Below are 21,293 nucleotides of genomic sequence, written 5' to 3'. Positions count from 1 at the left end.
ATGAAACAAACCATTATGTCATAAATGCACATAAACTACTAGGTTTTTTGTTAAAATAAGAAAACAAATATGGTTTCAAATTCATGGTAAGTTGATGTCAGAAATGCACCAAAAGCCTAGTGAGGGAAAAATCAGGAATTAGAAACATGAATTTGTTATAAGAAGAAAATCTGCTTTCATCAAAGGAAGTTGTGTTATGTAATTAACTTTCTCATTCAGGAAAAATTGGCAATTCAGTTTGCTGATAAGAATAGATCAGAGATGCTTAATGATGACTGCCAAGAGAGCAAAAATTAGGACTTATTTGTTAAATAATAAGGTGGAAATGAATTGTTGAGTAATACTGAAAATATTACCCTCCTTTATGATAAACAGGTTTTTGCTATTTTGTTTCCTGTCAATCGTCACTTCACATTCATTATTTCCATTTGTGTCTCACTCAGTCCCAAGCTATGCTTATATAGAAGATATTATTATCATTGTTCCAGAGAATAGCATTTAGGTAGACTCAAGTAGGCAGATACTTTTTGATTGTTTTTCAGACTAGTTTTTCTTGGGAGACCAGAGAAATTGGGTTTCACTCAATTTTGCCAAGGTTTTTCATGGACACTGTTAAAAACCTGTTTCACATCCTTATGCCTCAGATTGTAGATAAAAGGATATTCAGTGTGGAAGTCACAAAAATGTGAAACACTGCCACACTTTCCCCTGTTTTACAGACTGCTCCTTCGCTGGTCTCAGATACTTGCACATAAGGGACCCGTAGAACAGTGACAGCTGTCAGGTGGGAGGCACAGGTGGAGATGACTTTACGTTGCCCCTCACTGGAACAGATTCTCATAGTGATGATGGAAATGAAAATGTAGGTGATGAGGATGATGTTCAGGGAACCAGCAAGGTTGGCCCCTGCTGACCCCAACAAGGCAAATACTTCACATAATTGTCAGAGGATATCAAGGTCAATGATAATGAAGAAACGTGGGGACTCTGCCTGATGCACATAACAGCCAATCCATGACACCGGGGTTTCAAAGAGAGAATGAGTTTACTGCTACGTGCAAACAGGAGATCAGAGGGCCTATGAGCCCAGAACTGCCTTCCTGATTCTAATGAGTTCAGGGATTTTAGGGATTCAAATAAAGGGAGATGGAGTTTTACCATTACAATATCAAGTATAAACAGAAACGAGACTAGACTAGAATAACCATTACAATAATAAGTATACACAGGATTGAGACAAGTTGAATTTCAGGAATTTCAGATATTAACTTCTGCTTATTCAATAATAAAGTGAATAATAGCTATTCATTAACATAGATATACAATAATTCAGTAATCATAATCATTTGTTAATTATTAATGTCTCGATTACATGAAGAGGGGTTGTCAGCAGGGAAGAAATGGCTAATGGTATTGGGTCCACAGAGGACAGATAGGAGGTCCATATTACCTGCATTTTACCCTCCATAGAACCCTACAGGTAGGGGAAGGTGACCAGGCTGATGCAAACTGGCCCGGACATTTGGCTGCCATACTGCAGGGGACTGTAGATGGCCACATACCAATACCCTGGTACCTAATAGTAAATAAGGGACAGGGTCACAAAAACAAAACACTGCCAGACACCCAGCATAGGAGATGTTTTTTTTCTTAGTGAAGAAGTTAACAAGCATCTGAGGAGAGACCTTAGCGGAGTAAATTATATCCACATGAGAAATAAGAAAATACATGGGAATTTACAGCCAGGGAGTGAATCTGATTAGCAAAATTTCTGGTCAGGGTGATGAGGTAAATCAGGAGAAGCACCACAAAAGGATGAGCTGCAGCTCTGGCCGGCTGGTCAGCTCTAAAGAATAAACTCAGTTGCCTCGGTGCCGTTGCTTTTGGGAACTCTCTTCCCCATAAGATTCTCTAATAAGAGAAGAATTTTCCAGATATTAAAAGAGAAGTAAATTATATGCAGCCCAAGTAAAGTCAAAATCAATGAGCTTTGGCTAATCCTTCCGTCTTCCGGCTCCCCACACCACACAAAGGCGCCGCACTTACCGGCCAGAGCGGGCTGACAGGCTGCCGGGAGGATGTGTGCGCGCAAGTCGGGGCTGCGCGGCTACGGCGACCGCCAGAGGGACCCCGGCGAGGCCGTGTGAACCGAAGCCGGAGCTGGACAGACAGACAAGCAGACAGATGGGAATTCAAAGTTCTGGGAGAGGAAGAGTCTTATTTGGAGTTCGCCATCTCCAGGGCAGACGGTGAAGAGGCAACAGCAAGAGAAAAGGCCAGGATGTGCACAATCCAGAATACCAAGAGTATCATATAAGGTGTTTGGACTTCACACTGCGGGTAGCCACAGAAAAAAATTATTTTTTTTTAATTTTAAAATGTATTTTAGTGCTCACTTTGGCAGTACATATACTAAAATTGGAACGATACGGAGAAATTAGCATGGCCCCTGTGGAAGGATGCAATGCAAATTTACAAAATATTACATATTTTTAATTAAAAATGGAAAAATGTACTTTAATGAATAAATAGGCTATTAAGACACTTTCACTGTAACAATTCTAAAAAATATAGATAATGCGAAAACCCTTCTTGACTTAAGTTTAATATCACCCCTTCCCTAGAGTTAACCACTGTAATCAATTTGGTACAAACTCTTCCAGGCCTTTCTCTATACCTCACATACTTATGAACAAAGAGAAATATTTCACTTTTGAGGGGATAAACAAAAGTATGAACAAACTAACAGTCATTTTACAATTTGCTGTTTTTCACTTAAAAATAATCTTTCAGAGATCTTAACAAGTTAGTACATATAAATCTACCCATTTCAATTTGACTGCTAGTATTCCATAATACAAATGTATCAGTTTATTTAGTTAAATCTCTACTGATGGATCTTTATGTCTTTTCCAGTGTTTTGCTATTATAAACAATCTCTGCGATGAATATTCTTGGGTATACCTTTCAGGACACATAGCTGAGTATTTCTCTACCTTAGAGACTCTCAATCATAGCTGCATGTTAGGCTCCCTTGGAGAGATTTTAAAAAAATGATGCCCAGGCCCCAATCCTGTGACTAATTAAATTGGAATCTATGGATGCAAGACTTGGGCACTGAGGAATTCTTTTTTTTTCCCCCCCTTTTTTCCCTTTTTTTTAAAGTAGTAACATATATAAAACTCAAAATTTCCCAATTTCTCATTTTAATCACTTTCAAATGTACAATTCAGAGGTATAAAATACATTCACAATATTGTGCTATCACCCGTATCCATTACCCAAATTAAAAAAAAAATTTTTTTCTCCTTAATCCTTAATTCTTTTTTTAAAAAATTAGAGCAGTTGTAAATTTACAGAAAAATCATGGAGAAAGTACAGAGTTCCTATATAAGCCTTACCCCACCCCCACTCCACAACATACACAGTTTTCCTTGCTATTCACATTTTGCATTTCCTTGCTATTCACATTACAACATTTGCATAGTTGTACCTTTGTTACAATTGATGAAACAATGTTATTATAATTATACTATTAACTATAGTCCTAGTTTACAGTAGGGTTTACTCGGTGTTGTACAGTTCTGTGTTTTGTTTTAAATCCTGGAAACATATATACAACCTAAAATTTCCCATTTTAATCACTTTCAAATATATAATTCAGTGGTGTTAATTACGTTTACAAGGTTGCGCTACCATCACCACTTTTCGTCACCTCGAACAGAAACTCCGTACCCAGTAAGCAATAAATCTCCCTTCCCCTAAAAAAACAAACAAAAAAAAACAAAAAAAAAACAATGAGCATTTAAATACACTGGATTTGAGAGGTGAATATTTAAACAGATTTCCCTCAGAGGTAGAAGAGTTATAACAGATGGCATCAAGGTTCGTGTTGCTGAACAATGTGGGCAACACATTTGAAAATGACATTTTGAGGTCCATGCACCTTACTGTGTAGGCTGTGTTGCAACTCCCAGGTTAACTCTGCTAACACATATGGGATTTGACTTAGCCTATTAGCATCCTTAATAAGGCCATGGACTCTGGGCTCCTGATCCTCAAATATGGCCCTGCCATAGTTAGATCATGACAAAAATACTTGAGGAATGGGATGAATGGGTGATTCTGGGTCATCATTGCTGACACATACAAACCTCCTATAATTTGGGAAGTATATCATTCTAAGGGTCATAATGTCTCAGTCTCTGTTCTACAGGCTCATTCAATCTTTTTGTCATTTCCCACTTATCTAGCAGCATTGAAACACTCCCAGTCCCTTGGTTCTGTCCTTCCCAGTTCCTTCAAACCGGATTAATCCAAAGCATCAGGAGTTCTTGTCAGCGCCACCTTTGAAATATTATACAGTGAATCTGAAAACCATTTATCAACACTTTGCTACCTGTCAGGTCTAAGGCAAACTCCTCTTTTGCCTAAGCTACTAAAATGTTTTCCTTTCTTTCTCCTACACTTGAAATCCTCTATTTAGCCCACACCAGCTAGTGATGTTTTATAAACACAAACGTCATGTTACTGACTAAATAAAATTTTTGAAGTCTTTTTATCACCCTCTTTTATGATGAGTTCCAGTCATGTGACAGAAACTTAACTCAGGATACTCTGCCCCTTCAGATGTGAAATACCTAATGCATTATTGTTTAAAAGTAACACTCAGTTACTTTTAAGGCAGTCCTGTCTTCTTGGGAAAGTAAGTTTATAAACTCATAATTTATTGTGTTGTGTCTATGTATTAATGAACATCAGGAAAGTATTAATTTTTTAAAAATTATCAGTATGAATTTTCTTCAAATCAGAAGGTAACATCCTGTGCAAAGGAGAATCTAATATAAAAGTTTTACTTGTTATGCAAAACAAAGGAACTCCACATTAAGAGGTCACGCAATAAAGGCCACCAACTCTAAAATCCTACAAGTAATTTTCATTCCATAGAAGTATTTCAAGCAGAAACATTGGATTTTTCTTCAATTCTATTACTTCATTTGTGTAAGAAAGGAAACAAAGATAGTAATCTTTCCACCTCAGTTTGAGAAAACTGCTAGGGAATACTCAAATCTTGTCAAATTTCACTGGTTGTAACAATGTATATTTTAATATTGATATGATTAGATATTTAATATTTAATATAGCTTTATACCTGCTGGTTTCTCACAGTTTAATCTTTCATGTGGAGGTGGTTAAAGAGAGGGAAACCTCTCCTGTCTGGGACAGACTATACTTAGTCTCATTAATTTTATTGACCTAGAACAATGAGTATACAGGAAGACACAGGCAAGTTACAGTGTCTCTTGTTTTCCTTTATCCTTTAAGAAATGCATTGCCAGATAATATTCCAATATTCTTTTTTCTACTCACACTATCTTTAATCATTAAATTTAGGATTGAACCTCATTCTCAAGCTTGGTTTTGATTTCTAGAATGTTGATAAAATTAACTCAATAGGTTTGGTTCAGTATAATTTCATAAAGTTCATCCTCCAAAGGATTTTCAGATCTGACCAGCACTTATCCTTCCTTCCACTGGTTATGTCACTCTCCTGCTATCAACACTGACCTCTGTCCTCAAATCTCTCATGAGCCACACAGTCCTACCTATGACACTCTTTAGTTGAACTCACCTCAGCATTTTCAAAGAAAAAATGAATGCATCTGAATAAATATAGAAAACTTATCTACACATATTTTCTTCCTTCTATCCTATTGAAACCAGTGCCTAATTTCTTTGAATATGCTAAGGATCCAGACACTCATGTACCAAGCAGTTTACACAAATGTTGGGTAGGGATTTCAGCCTCAACGGAGAATCTAGCCCCTCAAAACATCAAATTAAGGTTATGCCCTTGAGGAGCATTGAATATTTTAATTGCTTCTTTGCAATTATTCATAAAATACTGTCGGGAATATACCTAAAGGATACATTATAAATCTTTCCCACCTTTGACTGGCAAAATACATTGTCAACTTTTACAGGTATGTTATTTTCTCCATTTGTATACTTAAAATTCATCTTGTTCATTTCAGTGGCAGTTAGTATTCCACAAATGTGGGAGATCATTATTTTCATCAATTGCACATGACTTTCCTATTCAAATGTTAATAATAGTTCCTTACATCTCTAAAAAATCTAATGTTATATGCAAAGTTTTTCCTCTGTATATCTGACAACTAAATAAACAATGACCTGGGGGCAATACTTGAAGATTATTTGCAGTTCAATCTTCTATTCACAATGAATGAATGAAAAATGAGTGGCTAGAACTGGAATCTAAGGCTATACTTGAACATTTTCTGTACTCCCTAAACAAACATGTTCACAAATGGTTCAGTTGTACAGAAAATGGGAACCAAAAATTTCACTCTTGCCAGATACTTGCATGGTTTATTTACTGTTCCAATGCCACCTTCTCAGAAAAGACTCCTCTGAATGGCTCTTCAAGCATCCTCATTGCACACACACTTACCAGCATTTTTCTTCACAGTGCTTGCCTGTATCTGACATTATATTATATAATCTTTTATATTTGTTTATTATCTGTTCCCTCTACTACAATATATGCCTCCCAAGTAACGGAATTTGTTCATTGCTGTAACTCCAGATCCTAGAACAAGTAGAAATCAGATGATGGAAAGTAAATGAATAAATGCTTGTCTCAATTAATAAAAAAGGGAGACAATATAGCAACATATCTAGAGATAAATTAATTAGGTCAGTGTTTTTTTGATGAAATAAGGCCAGATAATGTTGGGTTTCAAGTGGAAAGGTTGCAATGAACAATTATCTGTTAATTTGCATGTGCAAAAGAGGATGACAGAGATGGAGGATCCTGAGAGACCCAACCCTCCAGTTGCCCATTTAGAAGATTCCAGGGAACTGCTGCTTTTGATGTCTAATTTTCTTTCCACTTTGACAGTTTTTTCCCATGAAATTTGAAAAAAAAAAAATATGCAGTTTCCAATTTTGTGTACATCTGTGCATGTGCATGTGTATGTTTGTGTGTCTGTGAGAGAGATTGAGAGAGAAGGAAAGAAAGACAGAGGCAGAAGTAGAGTAACAGTGATGTAGAATGAAAATGTTTTATGTTGTTACAATAATGTGATTGGTGAAAAAACAGTGATTATCCATGGCTGAAGAGATTGATGAGACAATGATAAAATGGAGGGAATAAATAAAGAAGATCAGATGTAAATCTCACAATTCCCTCCTATTTTCAGTTTTCAAAGGATGAGAAAATGTCCTCTCCAAATCACACCACAGTTAGCGAATTCATTCTGCTGGGGCTCACCAATGACCCAGTGCTGGAGAAGAACTTCTTTGTGGTGTTTCTGGTGATCTACCTACTCATACTGGTGGGGAATCTGTGCATGATTGTGCTGATCAGAACCAGTTCCCACCTCCACATTCCCATGTATTTCTTCCTGGGCCACCTCTCCTTTGTAGACATTTGCTATTCCTCCAACATCACTCCAAATATGCTGTACAATTTCCTCTAAGACCAAAAGACCATCTACTATGCTGGGTGCTTCACACAGTGTCTTCTCTTCATTGCCCTGGGGATCACTGAGTTATATATCCTGGCTTCAATGGGACTGGATCGCTATGTGGCCATTTGCAGCCCTCTTCATTACAATACCAAAATGTCCAAGCACATTTGCAAGTCTTTAGTCACAGTCCCTTATGCTTCTGGCTTCTTCAATGGCCTATCTCAGACACTGTTGATTTTTCACTTATCCTTCTGTGGTTCTCTTGAAATCAACCATTTTTACTGTGCTGATCCACCTCTTCTAATGTTGGCCTGCTCTGACATCTCTGTCAAAAGAATGGCAATGTTTGTAGTTGCTGGCTTTACACTCTCAAGTTCTCTCTTCATCGTCTTTTTGTCCTACCTTTTCATTTTTGCAACCATCTTGAGGATGCATTCTGCTGAAGGCAGGCATAAAGCCTTCTCTACTTGTGGTTCCCATCTGGCAACAGTTAACATATTTTATGGAACTCTCTTCTGCATGTATGTAAGGCCCCCGACTGAGAAGTCCGTAGAGGAGTCCAGAATAATTGCAGTCTTTTATGCTTTTCTGAGCCCAATGCTGAACCCGTTGATCTACAGCCTAAGGAACAAGGACGTGATCTGTGCCTTGCAGCAAGAAGTCAAGGGAATTCTCTTCCACAAAATGGCAATTTAAGTGTCTTCTCATTTGTAACCAGTAAGTTCTGTGGTAACATAATCATGCTGTTTGAAGGACAAACTTATTATTCTGGTATCATGTTTCTTTTTTATTTTCATGAACTCTGGATGACCATTTTAGCTTATTTAACTTCAAATTAACACTTTAAAGCCACATCCTTTTAATGAAAACTTTAATATTCTAATTAAGAATGGTTTCTTTGGCAGGGATCTTCCCAAAATAAATTGGTTGACATCCCACAATTCCATATAATAACTAAATGTTTCACTTATTTGGTCCTGAATTTTCTAGTAAAATTCTCCTAATGAATACATCGAAAATCTATGTCCTCTGAATTTTACGACTCCAGATCCTTAGTGAGGTTCAATTTAGGGTGACTATTTTGGAATTTTTATTTTAATGATGAAAATACTTACTAATCCAATGGGTGGTACAGGACAATGGTTCTGACCTGCCTAATCCCTAGGAATGCTCAGAAAAAATTTTAAATATATAGGTCAACCATAGATTTAAGCTTCTCCAGGTTTTCCCAAAACTCATGTGACAAACAGTTTGATTAACCTTTGATTAGTGTGATGGATATCAATTTATGAAAATGAGTTGTCAACATCTGTTTATGAGTTCCCAAAAGTATGGATCAAATTAAATCATTTATGCAGTATAATGGCATTCCAGGCATTTAAATAAATAAAATTATAGAGGCTCTGACTTGGGCTAATTTATTAAGAGACAAGCAGGTCTATTAATTGACTCTGCATATACAATAATGCTCTGAAATCATACACAGATTAGTATATGTGTTGGAGGAAAAGACCTAATGTTTCCTTTTGTTCAAAAAGGAGTCTGTGACTCCATAATTTTAATAAATATTGACTTAATCCAACTCAAAATGTTGTAGATAAGGCTGGTTCAACAATTATCAAAGTTCCATTGAGAAAAACAATTGCTAGGAAGAATATATGAAGAGATACATAATTCAAACACATTAATTCCTGCATTGTTAGTCAACCAAATGGCTGTATATTGAATAATATATATTTAAATCTTATTTAAATTGCCTTAAATATTCTGCATTTTAATATTTTGCACTCTTAGCATAACTATAGAAATGCTCATACAAAATCCAGTACTGTATTTACTATAAAGTGTTCAAATTTATTTTCTAGAAAATCTCTCAGATGAACAGTAATTTTTATAAAATTGGTCCCCATCTTTTAAAAGATGGGGATCTTTTAAAATCAAAGCTGATTGAACAAGGCTGGGCCTATCAAGGTCCTCTTTCAGAAATAGTAACTGAAAAAAAAGTGACTACAATATAATATTTAAATGACAAAGCTGTTTGCTTGTATTTGTTCGATGTTTGGTTATGAGAGTTAGGCAACAGGATTACCTCATTGCAGAGAGACAACAGAGGGTTTTGTAAGTGATTTTCAGAGGGTCCTGTGGATAGTATAATTCCTTCACCCTTTTCCTTTGGGGGACACCATCCTTTAGTCCACAGGATATTCCCTTATTTTATAACAAACATTCATTTTGTTAAGCAAACAGTTGTGTTTCCACTCCTAGCAACCAGAATGATCTAATTCTCTAATTTATAATCCATTTGAAAACTGCATTTTGGAGTCACTGTGAAATAAAGTCTGTATTTTGCCTACATAATTGTGTGCTTCTTTATATTTTCTTGTTTTGAGAACTACTGTAGCTTTCAGGAGATAAATTTAAGCTAAATCTTGGCAACTTTCCTAAATCAAATGGTGGAAATATTTGTAGTCTATCTTTTTTTTTAATTCTATTTATTTACTTCTGTTTATAACTTTTTTTTTCATTATGAGCATCTTTAGGTGAAAGGCAACTCACAAGCTCTGTAAAGATAAGATAGAGCACAAACTAACTTGAATAAACATTACTATAGATGATTTAATTGTAGTTTAACATCTAATTTTGTATACTATTTATTTTGATCCTCACAAACAAACTGAAAAGAATTAGTCCCATTTACAATGTTCAGTGAATGTTGGGTGACAAAATTTTAATTAGAATGCTGTACAGTCAATAAAATGTTATTTATGGAATTCCCTGCCAAAGAGAATGAAAATAGTAGGGTACAAAATACATACATTGTAAGCAACTGTGTAAAACAGTAGGATTAAGGAAAAGCATGAATTATGTATATCTATGTGGAAAATGTTCCATAATGCACAATTATTGGTTTTATAGGCAACAAAAACTTTAAAAAAAAATGTGCATTACCAGGAAAATCTAGATTCCAGAATACAAAATAAAACAATCTTTATTTATTAACTTTGGGGACTTAATATGAAAGTAGGAAATAACAAAGAGTTAAAAACCTGTTCCATAAAAGGCTTTGAATTAGATGGTTCCTTCTAATTCAAGCTTCTGTGATTTTTCTCCATGTAAAAACATCAATGGAGCTATTGAATAGTTTGAAAACCTTCAAGGGTAAATACATGCTTATTTGTCTGTTAAGGACAAGAGTGAATTATTGTCGAAACCTATAGTCTCTTAATCTAGAACACAAACTCTCACTTTCATTCATAAATGTACTTAATTGAAATTTCCTGGAAATTAGTGTTTTTCCCCCATTGATCTTAAACATCATCATCACAGTAGCATACAATGGCATTAGGAGGAAAAGAAACCTACGGAACTTGAGTTCCCACAAATGTTATATGACCCGTGAATGATTTGTGTTGATTTTATATATATTAAATTACTACATTTACAAAGAAAATGAGAACTGCCAACACTGTTGAGGATGTAGTGAAGCAAGAGTACCCATTGTGGTTTCACACATCCCCCAAAAGTCAGCAGAAAATGATTAAGAAAAGAAATTGTGGCAATCTATATTAGTATAGTAACTGATTAGAAGCAATAGCTTATACCTATGAGGACTTTCATTCAGAGAGAGAAACATATGAAAACGTCCTCTCATTGATATAGTAGACTGTAGCATATCAGTAATAAATTACATTATTCACTTAAGAAAAAAGTTAATTTCAAAGAATATAAAGCATCTGGAATGTGGTTATGGTACTTATGTTACAGTTTAACTATAAAACACTAAAAGAACATTTTCATGCATACTAGAGAAAGTATGTGGGTAGGCAAAAATGTAGGCATTGAATTTTATAAACAAAATTAAATAACAAAAAATTGTTGGTATTATTGTAGGGACACAATAATAAAAACCCCTCAGTGAGAAAAGAAAAATATAAATTGGAATTGGCATCTCCCATTAAGAAGGGAATCTCTTTTGAGTAAAGGAAAATGATGAAATAAATCATGTCATAAAAGCATGTAATATATTAGGTTCTGTGCTGAAATAGTAAAACATAAAATTTCAAATTTACAGTAACTTCATGTCAAGAATGAATTAAATGTAAAATGAGAAAAAAATCTGCAATTAGAAATAGTAGTTTCTTTTGAATACTTAATCTGCTTTCATTAAAGGTAAAAGTATAACATATCAGATGAATATAAATTATAATCTTATTTCTTATTCAGGAGTAATTTTTAAATCTCCTCGCTTTGATGGTAAGATTAGCTCCGTGATACTCAATATGATGGCCTAAGGAGTGAAACTCAGGGCTTACTTGCTAACTAAAGAGCTGGAACTGAAATTTTGAGAAAGACTGAAAACATGGCCCTGCTTTATCATAAACAGAAGTCTTCTGCTATGGTGTTCCTATCAACACTTCACATACATAATTTTATTTGACTTCACTTGACTCCAAACTATGCATATTTTGGTATTCCAGAGAATTGCATTCACACAGAACCTAGGGGGGAGCAGATATTTTTATTGGTTTTGAGACTCATTTTTTTTTAATTGGAAAACTGTAGAAATTGAATTTTTCTCCATTTTACCAAGACTTCTCATGAACACTCTCTTCAAAGCCTGTTTCACATCCTTATCCCTCAGACTGTAGATAAATGGATTCAGCATGGGACTCACAAAAATACAAAACACTGCTACAATTTTCCCTTGTTCCACAGACTGCTTGTTCGCTGGTTTCAGATACATGCAGAATAGGGATTGATAGAACATAGTGACAGCTGTCAGGTGGGAGCCACAGGTGGAGACAGCTTTGTACTGCCCCTCACTGGAATGGATTCTCATAATGGTGATAAAAATGAAAATGTATGAAATGAGGATGATAAGAAGGGAAACTGAGGTTGATCCCCACTGACACAAACAAGGCGGTTTGCTTTATGTAAGTGTCAGAGCATGTCAACATTAAGAGTGGTGGGTCAGCACAGTAGAAATGATTGATAGCATTGGGTCCACAAAAGGACAGGTGGGAGGTCAATATTACCTGCATTGTACCCACCATGGAACTCTACGGGTAAGGGAAGGTGACCAGGCAGATGCAAATTGGTCTGGACATTCAACTGCTATACTGCAAGGGATTGCAGATGGCCACGTAGCAGTCATAGGCCATAGCACCTAGCATGTAATACTCAGTGAGGAGCAGGGTCACAAAAACAAAACACTGTGCCGGACATCCAGCGTAGGAAATGGTTTTCTTCTCAGACAAGAAGTTAACAAGCATCTGAGGAGACACATTAGTGGAGTAAAACATATCCACACATGCTAAATGGGTAAGGAAAAATTACATGGGGGTTTGCAGCTGGGGAGTGTCTTATTAGCAAAATCATCCCAAAGTTTTCAGTCAGCGTTATGAGGTAAATCAAAAGGAACACCACAAAAAGGATGGACTGCTGCTCTGGCCAGCTGGTCAGCACCAGAAGAATAAACTCAGTTGCCTTGGTAACATTGCGTTTTGGAAATCCCTTCATCTTCAGATTCTCTAATAAGAGAATAATTTGCTAGATATTAAAAGAGAAGTAAACTGTATGCAGCTCAAGGAGAGCCAAAGACAATGAGAGTTTAAAAACATTGGTTTTGAAAGGAGATAATTTAAAAGAATTCCCTCACAGAGAGAGGAATTACTAGAGATGTCACCAAGGTTTGAGGCATAGATCAAGGTAGTCAATATATTTGGAAAACAGATTTTGAGGTCCATGCACCACACTGTGCAGGCTGTTTTGCAATTCCTAGCTTAACTCTGCCATCACATGTGGGATTTGACTTAGCCCATTAGAACCTTAATAAGTTGTGGAATCTGGGCTCCTTATTCTCAAGGCACAGTAAGATCATTACAGAAATGCTGGAGGAATGGGACAAATGGGTGATTCTGAATCGATTTGGCATCATTGCCATCAAAGGGAAACCTCTTTTAAGTTTGGGGAACACATATAACTTGAGGGCCATTCATCTCAGAAGAGCCATATGTCTCAGCTCTTTGTTCTATATAAATTTATGCTTATTCAGTCTCTTTCCCATTTCTGACTTTCTCTCCAGCAGCAATGAATCTCTCCAGTTCCTGTGTGTGCTGGCTTCCCAGCACCTTCATACCAGATTATCAACTGAAAACCTGAACTGTTTCTCCATTTATTTTCTATCTTTTATCTCACAATTCTTCTTTTATCTCACCATATCCCCTTTAATCTCAATCCCTTTCCTATAGATCTTACATCCAAACCATTAGGAGGACTCATCAGCTCTGCCTTCAAAACATTTTACAATGAATTCAGAAGCCACTCGTCAGCACTTCCTCTGCTACCAATGAGGTCTAAGATAAAATCATCTCTAGCCTAGGCTACTGCAATGTTCTCCCTTATTCCATGCTTGAAAATCTCTATTTGGCCAACACCAGACAATGATTTCTTATAAACATAAAACATCATGTTACTGACTGTTCCAGTTTGCTAATGCTGCTGTTACGTAAAACACCAGAAATGGATTGGCTTTCATAAAGGGGATCCATTAAAATACAAATTTAGAGTTCTGAGGCCATAAAAGTCCAAACTAAGACATGGACAAGATGATACCTTTACTGAAAAATGGCCAATGGCATCTGGAACACCTCTGTCAGCTGGGATGGTAAGTGGCTGGCTTCTGCTGTTCCTTTGCTCCCAGGTTTCATTTCAAAATGGCTTTCTCCAAAATGTCTCTGGTTCTCTCAGCTTCTTCAGCTCCTGTGCATCTAAGCATTGGGATCCTTTCTTAACTTGCCTGGAGCAAACTCTGGGCTAGCATCTCCAAGCGTGTCTAAGCATCTTCAAGTGTCAGTGTCAGTGTCAGCTCTTAGCTTCTCTCCAAAATGCTCTTCTCAGCAGCTCTGAGTTCCTTCTGTTTGTGAGCTTTTTTATAGTAATCCAGTGATTAAATCAAGACCCACCCTAAAAGGGCAGGGTACATATCTCCATGGGAATAACTTAATCAAACTTTTTGCCCCACAGTTGATTGAGTCACATCCCCATGGAAACACTCAATAAAAGATTCCAACCTAATCAACATGAATGAATCTGCTGCCACAAGATTGCCTTAAAGAACATGGCTTTTGGGGGGACATAATATATCCAAACTGGCACACTAACTACAATGGTCCATGTCTTTCCATCACTTGAGCTTGAGCTAAAACCTAAGCTCATCACTTTACCATGGACTATCGGTGCCTATGTAATACCTTCCCCTTTACCTTTCCAAAGCTTCTTTCCTACCACTTTCTCCTTCATTCTCTCTGTTCCTTGAACATGCTCAGCACATTCCCACTTCAAAGCCACTGCACTTACTATTCCTGCTACCGAGAATGTCCTTTCTCCAGGACATTAAGTGTCTCCCTTCGTCACTTCATTTATTTCTCTCTTCTAATAACACCTCCTGTGAATCAAATATGGACCTTAAAATAACACTGATGCCTGTCCCCCACCCAAGCCCAGTCCAGGTGGGATACACATTAGTGTTTACAACAAACCTTCCACATAAAGGTAAGTCACAGGCATGTGTTGGAATGGCCTTGTTTAGGCCAAATGAAAGCATTGCTTTCACATCGTTTTTCCCCTCTGATAGCATATGTCTTCCCCCCCTAGAATGGATTCTGAGATGTTCTCAAAAAGTACCCCTTTCCCCAGTTATAGAACTTGCCATCATCCATGTTCAAAAATCTTTTCTCCATCAGTTATAAAGATGAAACTGCCCCAACCTATGACTTTAACCCTTAACTTGCTCCACTGTTTTGAGAAAGCTTGTAAAAGGATCCTTTCATGAGAGCTTCCATGAAACTATCTCACTCACTCAAGAAACAGGAAAGAAAAGAAGAAAACTCTCTTATCTATGGTCACACCATCCTATTTTCACACACAGCTAAAGGATTTGATTCCGGAACACCCATAAAGAAACATCATTTGTGAAATTAGAATATTTGTAGAGTTACCTTTCAGGTAATGTGCTGGAATAGGGAAGGAAGGTATTGTCTTAGTTTGCCAGACTGCTATGACGAATATCACATAAGGGTTGACTTAAACAATCAGTATTTGTTGGTTCGTGGTTTTGAGTCTAGAAGTCCAAAACTGAGGCATCCACAAGGTGATGTTTTCTCCTCAGTGTCTGTAAGATTCTGGTGCTGGCTACCCAAGATCCTTGGGGTTCCTTGGGTTGTATCCTTGCCTCATGTCACAAGGCAGTATCCTTTCCTTTCTCTTCCAAGTACTCTTGACTTCTGGTTTCAGGCTCCTTCCTGTGGCTTACTCTTTATAAAGCCTCCAGCAGTCTGGATTAAGACCCACCCTCATTCAGTGGGCTACATTTTAACTGACAATAGCATCTTCAAGAGATCCTATTTACTGGGTTCACACCCACAGGAACTCAGACTGAGATTAAGAACATGCCATTTCTAGGGTACCCAACCCAATATACCACAGGCAGGAAGGCTCATATGTTCTTATCCCCACTAAAGGGCTCTGGGTTTTTAAATGCCAGCCCAATTTACTTGTGCTAAGAGTTTTTCAATTGCAGTTACATGCTATGACACTCAATGATATACATCTCCATAACAGACTAAAACCATGGTTTTAAGACCTTCTCTTTCATTCAGTGCTGCTCTTTCCTTCCTAGAGGTAGACCACTGAGAAAATGGAAGGATTAAGGACTTTTAACAGAGGATGATTAACAATTAAATATATAAATAGTGAATTTTATATTCATTTATATTAAACTTATAAATACATTCTGTTTAAATAACAGAATTTTTGAAAAGAACCCTGATATGTAAACAATAAGGGAGAATTAAAGCTCTATATACAAGGCAGGAAAAAAAAAACAAGAGAAAACCTCAGGAGTAGAGAATATATTTTTGAGAACTTCAGACCAAAGATCAATAAAATACATAGCAATATTTGAAAGGAACATCAACAAAGTAGAAAAACTATATTCCCCTGGAAGAAAATAACACAAATCAGTTCTGATAGCCCTAGAAAAGGTTCATTTAACATATAATGGAATTATCTTTACAAAATTTTGAATTCCATGGGATGCCCAACATGTAAATCTACTCTAAACCTTAGCTTATTTCTAGCTATGAATTTTCAAATGGAAAGAGGGATAGTGGCAGGTCCTGCCTGACTTCCTAATACTGATGTAACAATTCACCTGCCCTCTTTGTCAGAGAAGGTCCAGGGTTTTTCTGCCTGTGGTTTTGACTTAGTGTGGAAATTGTTATAGTCACTACCAAATTCATTCTACATTTGATAAGAGGAAGTAGAGAGATAGCAAACAATGTGATATGCTTTGTGTTTGGAGTTGTAGATTTTCAAATAGGTCAGACTTACCGGTAATGTGTAGTGACTTTTTATCCTCTCCAAAGATCTCAGAATTGGTAAGATATATACTTGAATGACTAACCTTGAGACCATCATCCCTGAAGCATTAATCAAGAAATGACCCATGAGACATCATTATGCCTCCTTCTGGATTTGTTCACAAAAGTCACATTTAACGGGTTGATTCCTAATTTATGAGTTAATCACCAGATGCATGAAGAACCTTTTGGTAAATGTAAAAACACACTATACCAGTAATTATATTGGGATCAATTTTAGGGCAGTTGTAAAGGTGCTCCTGTCTTCATAATCACAAAGCATTTTGCATAACAGTGCTTTTCATGATCTCAGCTGGAATAGCTTTCCCTCTGCATGGCAATTTCTTTTGCCTCCTTTATGGCCATTGCCTCCTTCTCTAAATTTTCATTTTCTTTTACTGGACTTTACATGGCCTGAAGACTGAATTAATTTCAGCTTCTTCTTGGTATCTCCCGTAGAGATGTTCACAAAATTTTAGGTGTTGAATTAATATTTAGTGAAGAGATAGTGATAATTAAACAATGATAGTAGGTAGAGGGTTTAAACCTAATGGCTTTTTACTTAAATAGTTCTTTAACTCATAGGGACCTAAGATCAATTCTTCTTACCTATAAATATGAAACACAGGGAATTCATTTTTAGACTCTGGGGTCTACTTTCAAGATTAGTTTAAATTAAATTGGTTCAAGTGGATGTTTCAACATGTGGGTACCAGGCAGGTTAGAAAGGATTGAGGGAAAGGTTTAAATGATGTTACAGGGAAAGATATTTGAGAACATTTTGGATGCCATTTCCTATAACCCTCTGCCCCTCCCTTGATAGGGTGAATACAGATTGGTGACCTCATGGAAAGGGTTATAGTAGCTGCCATGCTTGAACCAAAATGTCCTTGTCTCCTCTAGGTGACTGAGGCTGTTCAGGCTTCTGGATAGGGAAGGATGGTGCAAGAGTTTGTCTAGGTGTTCATTTGTGTCTGAGTGATTTCAAGTCAAAGGAAAGTAGTGGAAAAGCATATGTGCAAGCCACATTCTCAAATTCAAGTTTATCTGCAATACTGCTAGTAATTTTAGTATCTGATTCTTATGTGTACACGTCAATTAATTCAGGTTCCCAAAGGAGTTTTCATTTAATGGCTCCTCTAAACTGCAGCAATGGTGAGCCCAGAAATATTCCAAACCTTTAAAAAAGACACAATAACTTTCCCCATGCTAGTTATTACTGCTGCAACTGCTGCCATTTTTATTGAGTGACTTCTATGTGCCACTTTGGCCTGGGTCAGGGAAACAGCACAAAACAAAGTTCCACTCAGATGGTTTAGCTGAAAAGGAGCTAATGAAAAGACAGAGACTGGGACAAAGTTAAGGAACTCAAACAAAAAAGTTAAAGCACCTGGAGGTTAATTGCAGACATCAATTTCCACCCCTGGGATTGGAGGGACATAGGGAGTGGATACCTCACTAGAGCCCCATGGGAGCTGGAATGAGGAAGAAGGTCCTTACCAGCTTCACCCCAACATACACCCGAGCATGAGTGCTCCTTGGAGGGGTGCAGTCATTCTAGCAACTTCATAATAAATCTGGAAGAGAATGAGAAAGACATTGAGCTCCTCCTCTTTTCTTCCCATCTCTGAAATTCTGTTGGTGACTTCCATTGGTGAACTCAGTTGGAAACTAGTCACCAAAGGGCCCTTTTGCTGTGGCTCATAGGGGTTAAACTCCAAGTGCACAAAGCAAGGCAGAGAATAATAGATATCAGATCTGGGCTGGAATTAGGAGGGGCATGGGAAGAATCACCAAAACACTTATATATAAATATACCAGTGGACAATTATTTTTATTAAACAGATATGGTACAAGGCTTGGAATCAGTAAATGGCTAGTCCAAACATTAATTTATTTTCCAGTGGTCTTTCAGAATCCCAAACTTTCTCCTTATTCTGTATACTGTTCTTTCTTAAATGTTATAAACCAAAGTTCCTAATATTTCCTAAGTCAAAAAATATCAAGATATTTAAATGTCCATTACATAATTAATCCTATTGCCTCACCATTCCTATGTGATTTAATTCCCTGATGATGTTGGAGAGAGGATAAAAATCATATCCTAAATGTGCTTGGTATACTCAGAAGAATAAAAGTTATTGGTGTTCAGAGTGAGAATGACTTTCTGCTAGAAATAGTTTAACCTTACGGATTTGGTCCATTTGTGATAATCTGGTTAAAACACTTCAGGTTCTTCATGTCCATAACATCTCTGGGAAATCACTCCCCTTTCTTAGGTAGGATTAGATATATTTCAGATTTTACAATCTAGAAATAAACCCTTAATGAGTCAATGTGAAATGAAAGCCTGAAATTCATATACTGATTATTAATGAATGCCTCTATTAAAATGAATAGCCAATTATACTCTATTCTCAGAATACAGTTATTAATAAATGTTCAGTGGAATGACCTTTGCATAATGTAAAGGGAACTATGCCCAAGAGAACATTCATTCCATCCACAATTATTTACCACCTGCACTTGGGAAAGCACTGTTCTAGGTGCTACTGAGACTGCAGCTACAGACTAGACAAAATCCTTGCCCGTAAGGACTTCACACTTGAATGTTGAATCTTTTTCTGAACTAGACCTGATTCTGTCACCAAATAATAATACTAGCTTCAACTTAATAAGTGCTTACCACACAGCATGCGTATTTATAAAGTTTTACTTGAATTAACACCCTTGCATGGAGTGAGTTGCTGTTATTAACTACATGTATGAATGAGGAAACTGAGGCAAAGAGATTAATAATTTGTTCAAAGCCACACAGCAAACAGATAGAGGAGCTTGGATTTCCACCAAGAAATTCTGGATCCAGAATATTTCCCAGTAATGGTTAAACTCTGTTGACTCTCAATAATTAAGCATTCTTATTCTCTGTTGATTCATGAAAAAAAAAAAAATGAGTGGAATTCAATAGTCCTCTGATTTCTTCTGAGTCAACAAGGCTACTCTTTTTAATTATAAGCATAATATTGTGAAATGTGCTGTAACCACTTCATGATGAATTGGCCACTTTTGAGTTAATTATCTATCAATCAATCTATCCATTTAAAGTTCTTTTTTCCCTTCAAATTGAACATGCCTACACGTAAAGGAGGCACCAACTTGTTAAAGTGGAAGACCAATTTTCTAGACACTTTGGTGGACTGAACAGTGACAACAAATACTTAAACAAGACAGCCTCAGGGTGAAGGTGTATGTTAGGGGTACAGTGTCCCGGAAACCCCAGAGCCACTTACGTCCATCTACAAATGCTTCTCTCTGAAGTTTCCTTGATCAAACTATATCGGGTGTTGTGTTCTGATCCTTTAGATGAAGGTTATTACCATAAAGTACTCAGTTAAATTATCTGGAATGTTCATTTGTTGCCTTATGTCACCTTTCTCACAATCAAGGAAATGTAACTGGGCATAGTAATTATTTTAACTTTTAATATTTTGATAAATAAAGACATTAAAGATACCAAGGAAATCTGCTTGTCTTTGGGTTGTGTTAGGCTAAGTGATGTGAGCAAGCTGGCATTTTATTTAAATCATGAGACATAAAGAGTAGACAAGAAGAGGAATCATGAACTGAAGGCCAATGAATTTTCTATGAGTTCGTTCTGGCACCAGATGAATATGTGTCTATTTAACAATTATTGTAAAATTCAGTTTGAACTTATGAGCTATAAAAGCAAAATGCAAAATATTTATGAATCCATTTATTATTTAACCTGTCTTGCATCTTATTATCTTAGTCAATAGGTCCAAGGACCTCATGTACAGCATGGAATAATTAATTCAATGGAATAATATTTTAGTGATGGATTTACAACATACCTTAAAAAGGGACCTATTTCCAAACTTGCCAATGAATCTTTTTAAAAAGTGAGCATAACATTGTTATACCTGGTTATTGCCACTGCAGCAGGATGTAGATTTTTCCATGATGATTTCTCTGCTTTCTTTCCTCCTGGTTAAATGCTGGCAGATGCATTTCATGTTATCTTATGTACCATCTCAATTGTTTGATTAATATTTTTATTTGACTATGATCTTTGTAAATGTTTTACATAATTTGAATTCCTATTATACTTTTTTATTAATTTGCAAAAAGTAGGCTGAAGTACATTTACAACAAGTCATTATTATCTACAGCAATATTTCCCAACATATTTTTTCCCAGTCTACCCCAAAAGAGACCATTTTTAGACATTACTCTTCTCTAAACACCCCTGCTCCCCCATGAAAATTATATCTATCTCTAAATATATAACTATTTCTGTCTCTCTCTCTTTATCTATATCTATATCTATGTCTATCTATCTATCTATCTGTCTATC

General features: G+C 36.5%; 1 non-coding gene and 2 pseudogenes across 1 annotated transcript; 2 read left to right on the top strand and 1 right to left on the bottom strand.

Moving 5' to 3' along the window:
• The first annotated feature begins 2,388 nt into the window (after positions 1-2,388).
• Positions 2,389-2,494, top strand: LOC119518340. The gene has a single exon (XR_005213730.1). It is a non-coding gene; the product is annotated as a U6 spliceosomal RNA (small nuclear RNA).
• Positions 2,495-7,244: 4,750 nt separating this feature from the next.
• LOC119518181 lies at positions 7,245-8,192 on the top strand (annotated as a pseudogene).
• Positions 8,193-12,066: 3,874 nt separating this feature from the next.
• LOC119517303 lies at positions 12,067-13,016 on the bottom strand (annotated as a pseudogene).
• Positions 13,017-21,293: the final 8,277 nt, after the last annotated feature.

The sequence above is a fragment of the Choloepus didactylus genome, chromosome 21 (genome assembly GCF_015220235.1).
Source record: "Choloepus didactylus isolate mChoDid1 chromosome 21, mChoDid1.pri, whole genome shotgun sequence".
Taxonomy (NCBI): domain Eukaryota; kingdom Metazoa; phylum Chordata; class Mammalia; order Pilosa; family Megalonychidae; genus Choloepus; species Choloepus didactylus.
This window is presented reverse-complemented; position numbering and strand designations above follow the sequence as displayed.